Here is a 6,231-nt window from a genome sequence, read left to right on the forward strand (position 1 = left end):
AATAAAAAATTTCAATTCTTATATCTATGATGAGCTTATTTATTAATTAAAAACATCAAATAAACATCTCCATCATGGAATAAAATCTTACGTATTCTACACGTGCTTACCTTTCTGTCTTGATTATTTGCCAGGGTCATACTTGTTATTTAAGCCAAGAAGTCAATAAGCAGTCATTGGTTTTGATTGTTTCTCAGAGGCAGATTTTTGTACCGAGAGTTCTGTGTCCTTTCTTATGGGGTTTCATATTTGGACAAATGCATAGATTTTTTACAAGTCCTTATCCTTACGTTGCATTGTGTCTTCCCTCTAAATCCTGATTCTGCAACTATCAATCATTGAATAATTTGTGTTTGTTTGTATATTTTAGTCAATCGATTCGTAATAATTGATAAACATTTGCATAGAGAACTAAGTTTATAATATATACATGTTTATATGCATGCATTGGTTTAAAAAAATTATCATATACTACGGTATGACAGAAAAGGACAAATTTTGAATTTTTAGCTTAATGATGCCGTAAGTCTGAGTAGTAGTCATGATTTTGCAAAATCTTCATTTGAAGTAAGATACCATATTTCACATTAGGAACTTTGTTATTAAATGTAAACATCTGAAGTGTTTTATCAACAACATTTTCTTAGCTTGCTGGCATGATATATGCTGTACTTTTCGTCTATAGGAATAACATAAAAACAAAAACATTAGTACAAGCAGTATTTAAAAAGTTTATATCTATATTTCAAACTGTTCAATGGGCAATAACTCTGATTCCTTTACCACTGATAGTAGTGTTGGTTTAAGAGTTCTTCGATGATCTTCAAGTTTAATTTTGTATATGTATGATGGGTTTATTTGCTGATGAAATAACTCATGCTACTTATAGATTTGTTGAAAAATTTCATATGACCTGTGGTTTTACAATCCAATTCCATGCCGTGCGTAAGCTTTTTTTTCAAAAGCATCTGAAATCGCTTCTTTTTTGTAATGCAGTTTTTGTTTAATATTCGGTAAACATGTGTTCCAGTATAACTAGGAATACTTTAAAGTCTTTGTTGTGATTATCCGTTTTGTCTGAGACTTTTAGAATATCTTTATGAAAACGTACAAAACATATCAAATAGTCTTTAAAATTAATTATCAATTTGGACAAACTAAAATTTAAAAATCAACCTTGGCAGACAGGACTAGACTATCCTTCTATACGGAGTTGGGGTTCAACCTTTATTTAATTTCCCGTGCGATTGTATGAAAAGTGTCATTTATATTTGGATAATGTCGATGTAGCTTATACATAGTAAAAATTGTGTACTTTAAATATAAAAAATATATATCATGTATTAAATGTGGTAATACATTCTCCTTTTCTAAAGTTTAAATTATGAATTAACTGAAATAAAAAAAAAATAGTATAAAAGGGGAGATTAATGACTTGTACTTTTTTCTGTAAACTGATTTATTTATTTAGAAAATGTATTCCTTAACACGAAATTGACTGCTACAGCTACGTGTGAACATTAAACAAGATGGAAATTTAAGTTTTTGTAATCAATCGCACTTCATTATTACCACCATTGCACTTGTGCTTAGCTATCAACAGGGTAGCCACCATTGCACGTCCACGTGATCAAGGTCAAGCCATTGTACTTGAGTCTGATCATTATAGTTAGGCTTGCCATTATGGTTGGCATTGTTCAGTATATGTGTTAAACATATAAATGATAAAAAAAAATAAAAAAACAAAGTTAACTAATTTTGTTTTTATCTATTTATATATTAACGGTATCGGTATACTCTTCTCTTTAAGACGCTTAAAATGTTATTTGACGAGATGTTTGGCCCTTTACTCCTTAGTTAAATGCCTATAAAACCCATAAGAAGCCATTATATTTTTTAACATTGCCATAAAATCGGGAGATGTGGCTAACCATAAAACTAGGTTCAACTCACCATTTGTTCTTGTTATGTCCTGTACACATTCAAGAATATGGCAGTTGTTATCAAAAACTTCGATTCTATGTATATTGACCTTTGTTTTTGTTGCATTTAAGTTTTCCTCTTATAGTTGATGTGCTTCCTCGGGTTTAGTTTGTAACCCGGATTTGTATCTCTCAATCGATTTATGACTTTGGAACACCAGTATACTATTGTTGCCGTTATTCATGGTTTAAGTAGCGATGGAGCTATCAGAAAACATATAATAACCAATACGTCTAAAAAATTCAAAAGGCAAGAACTACCAAAACCCGTACCAAAAAGAATGCTCGTAGTTACTGATTGTTGGCTGTTTTAAGTTTCCGACATCAAAGCAAATGTTCCTGGCATTTTTTTAATCGGGTATGATTGAAGGATAGCGAAAGGAGCCGAAAATCACAAATCGAACAGATGCGAAAGCATAAACATTCAAAAGTCCTAAACAAAACATCCAATAAACAAAACAATGTATGAACCTTAACCCAAGTTATTACTGTTAAATCCACTGGTTTATTATTTTTCAACATAAGAGCAGTTAGATCATTAACTGCGTGTTTATTTCTAAGTATTCACCAATTTGGTCTTGAATACGTTATACATATTGCACCTTTATAATGAGTAATAGCCTGTATACTTAAATATACTTTACATTTAGTAAGTAACACTGTAAACATATATTTGAACATGTGTGCTCATGAGTAACATGCATGTTCCACTATATCATATTATTTTAAACACAGTTTAAAAGGCTGTTGTCTGCATGCTCTATAATAGGGTTGTTGTCGCTTTGACACATTCCCCATTTCCTTTCTCAATTTTAGTTAATAATTGAGTTATACCTTATACATGTAATATGGAGAGAGCTTTTAAAGGCTATGCCTATTTGCTCAATCTTTTTCATATCTTAATGAATAAAATATGTTTAAAATAAAAAGAAATCAGTATGTACCTCTGAGTTGAAAATGATATTATTAAAATTAACCACTTAGCAATGTGATCACACAACAAGTATTTATACCTATACCAAGACGATGTGTACTTACAACAAAGCGGAAACCGACAATGCTTTTATCGTTTCCTACAAAAATACTTCATCAATATAACAAGGTATGTCTACAGGTTTGTTCTGTCTTATATAGCACGAAATATGAAAAGTCTACATAGTAAAAAATAAACTGATAACCAAAAGGTTATTGATCTCGTATAACTGTATTATTTCTACTTTATTCCTGCCATGTCCTGCAGTCATTTTATCGATATTTTTAACATTGCCATATAACCGGGAAACCGGGCTAGTCATAAAGCCTGATGTATTTTCTTTCTAAAAAAAATGTCCTGTACCAAGCCAGGAATATGACAGATCAAATAATAAGTTTCTATGTATGTTGGCGTTGGTTTTTGTAGAAGTTCAATGTTCTTGTTAATCCGTGTTCCTCTCGGTTTTAGTTTTTGTGACACGGATTTGTTTTCGCTTAATCGATTTATGACTATAGAGCAGCGGTATACTACTGTTTCCTTTATTTACTTATACTTGTATTTCATTTATTTTACAAAGTTAAATCTTTACAGTAACATATATGCTTCATAGTTGTATATGATATACAGTGTGATTGGTTATTATATCTATTGGTTCGACTGACGTCAACTTGACGTTTGGAACGCCGAAACTGTCTTGTTATGACCATTTTCATTATATGATGTGCATTTACCATGCATTATATAATGTGCAAACACCTTTATATGACGTGCAAAAATGCTTATTTTATGTGCAATTATCTTTATATCATGTCCAAATATTTCTCTTTATATACCCCATTTCTCAAGATAGACACGAAAATGGACAAAAATCGGACATTAATGAGGTATGTTTTGTCACATGATTTTGTAGAACTGAGCATGCCAAGTTTTACAATTGTCTGTTGAACTGGGCATGTATTGATTTACAATTTTCATATGATCTGTACGTTATGCACAATTCTCCAGGAAATTGTACAAACGAGCAGTTCATTAAAGCCATGCACAATCATGCAAAAAGTTGTAAAACTGTGCACTTGAATTTAGCCTTGAATAATCGTGACCATGAATAATCATGCAAGAAGTTGTAAACTGTGCACTTAAATTAAAGCCATGAATAATTATGCAAGCAGTTGTAAAACTGTGCACTTGAATTAAAGCCATGCATAATCATGTAAGAAGTTGTAAAACTGTGCACTTGAATTAAAGCCATGCATAATCATGCAAGAAGTAGTAAAACTGTGCACTTGAATTAAAGCCATGCATAATCATGTAAGAAGTTGTAAAACTGTGCACTTGAATTAAAGCCATGCATAATTATGCAAGAAGTTGTAAAACTATGCACTTGACTTTCAATAATTTTGCCGTGTTTGCTAAAATAAATCTTGTAATACTATGAATGCATCATTTTTCTAATAGTGCTCGGAACTTATAAAACTGGCTGAAATGTGCATGCCCGATTATTCTGATCTTTGTCTTTTTGGGCATGCCCAGTTCTACAATTATCTGTACCCATTCATACCTGACATTAATAGGGTAATGACTAATATAATGGACCGCTGTTCAAACATTCATAAATCGATTGATTGAGAGAAAACAAATCCAGGTTACAAACCAAAACCGAAGGAAACACATCAACTATGAGAGGAAAACAAAGAAACAACTAGTTTATAATGCAAATTTTGAGAAACCTTGTGTGATGTATAACTTGCAAATTTTTGTACTTCACTCGTCAGGATTCAAACTCATGCTATTGCAATATCGAGACAAACCTGCATGTCCATCGCTTTAGACCACTCAGTCATCTAGCCAAGTTGTCGAAGAGTCTTGGAAAGAACAAATGTATGCTCCCTCAAATTTGCAGATTTAACAATGTTGTGCTGATATTTACAGTTACATATGTATTATGAATACAATAATTGTGTGTTTTAGACGTGTATCACCATGATCACCTTCACTGTTGATCCAATTGATGGATCTGTCGAAGAGTTGTCACTTGTTCAGACTTTCTTTAAAATTTTCTCTTAAATATCCTTTTGCGTTTCATTTAGTTTTATTAAATTTTTTAATCAATATTCAAGCTATTGAATTTTATTTGCTCCAGACTGATGCGTATCTTCTGTCCGTAATTTCGTAAAATATTCATGATTTGAATCGTTATATATATGTCGCATAGTGGAATAACATGGTTGTATTATATCCACGAAACAGTGTTATGTCCTTTTAGCAACTTAATGTAATTTCCCATGCGATAAAATGAATAATGTCATTTGTTTTTAGAAAATGTCAATGCTACCTACAGAGACTAGATATAATAAAACTTGTATGCATAAAAGATGTGTTAACATAATCACACATCTGTACTAAATGTGGAACTACATTCTCCTGTCAATGATTAAAACTATATATAAACGGAACAGAAAGTTGGTGTAAAAGGCTGGACTATTTTCTTGTAGGATTTCTGTAAAATAAAATCATTTGACGACATTAGTATATTGAAAAGGGTGATTTGAATTAAAAAATAAAATTTCTCCGTGATTTACTTATGGAAATTTGAAAATCTGATACTTAAAAAAACGCAGAAAACTATTTCTCACCTTGATGACACGTTTTCTTTATATTCAAGAAATGTGACGCAGCGAACGCGATTTAAATAAATCTTATATTAACAATAATAATTGTCAATTTCTATATTTTGATATATCCTTTTCGAAAGAGAAAATCAAATGAATAATTTACAACAAAAGAGATTCTATTTTTCTTTTTTGGGGGCGCGGATGTTCCTTTTATAACTATACAAAGCACATTACATAACTTGTTCGCTCTATTAATTTTGTGTTTGAAGTAATGATTTGATTTCAATGAACGAAATCTTGTAATAAGTCGATACAATTATCAATACTTGGATTTTGCTAACAATACTTATATTTTATTGGCAGAATAATTACACAGATTCAAATATTTCATTTTAAAGTTTCACTATATTTGTAGACAAAAAAAAGGTAGAAATCTTACTGAAACTGCATATAACATTCTATTTTTAACGGCAATGTTGTTACAAAAAAATCGAAAATTTATATACATGTGTACGATCCGGATAAACTTATTGTTAACATTAACAATACCAATTGAATTAAATTGTACCAGGTGTGCTTTTCGTTCAGTCTTTGTATATACAATGTAGATAAGGCCGTTAGTTTTCTCGTTTGAATTGTTTTACATTTGTCATTTCGGGGCCTG

This window comes from Mytilus edulis, chromosome 8 (assembly GCF_963676685.1).
Source record: "Mytilus edulis chromosome 8, xbMytEdul2.2, whole genome shotgun sequence".
Lineage (NCBI taxonomy): Eukaryota > Metazoa > Mollusca > Bivalvia > Mytilida > Mytilidae > Mytilus > Mytilus edulis.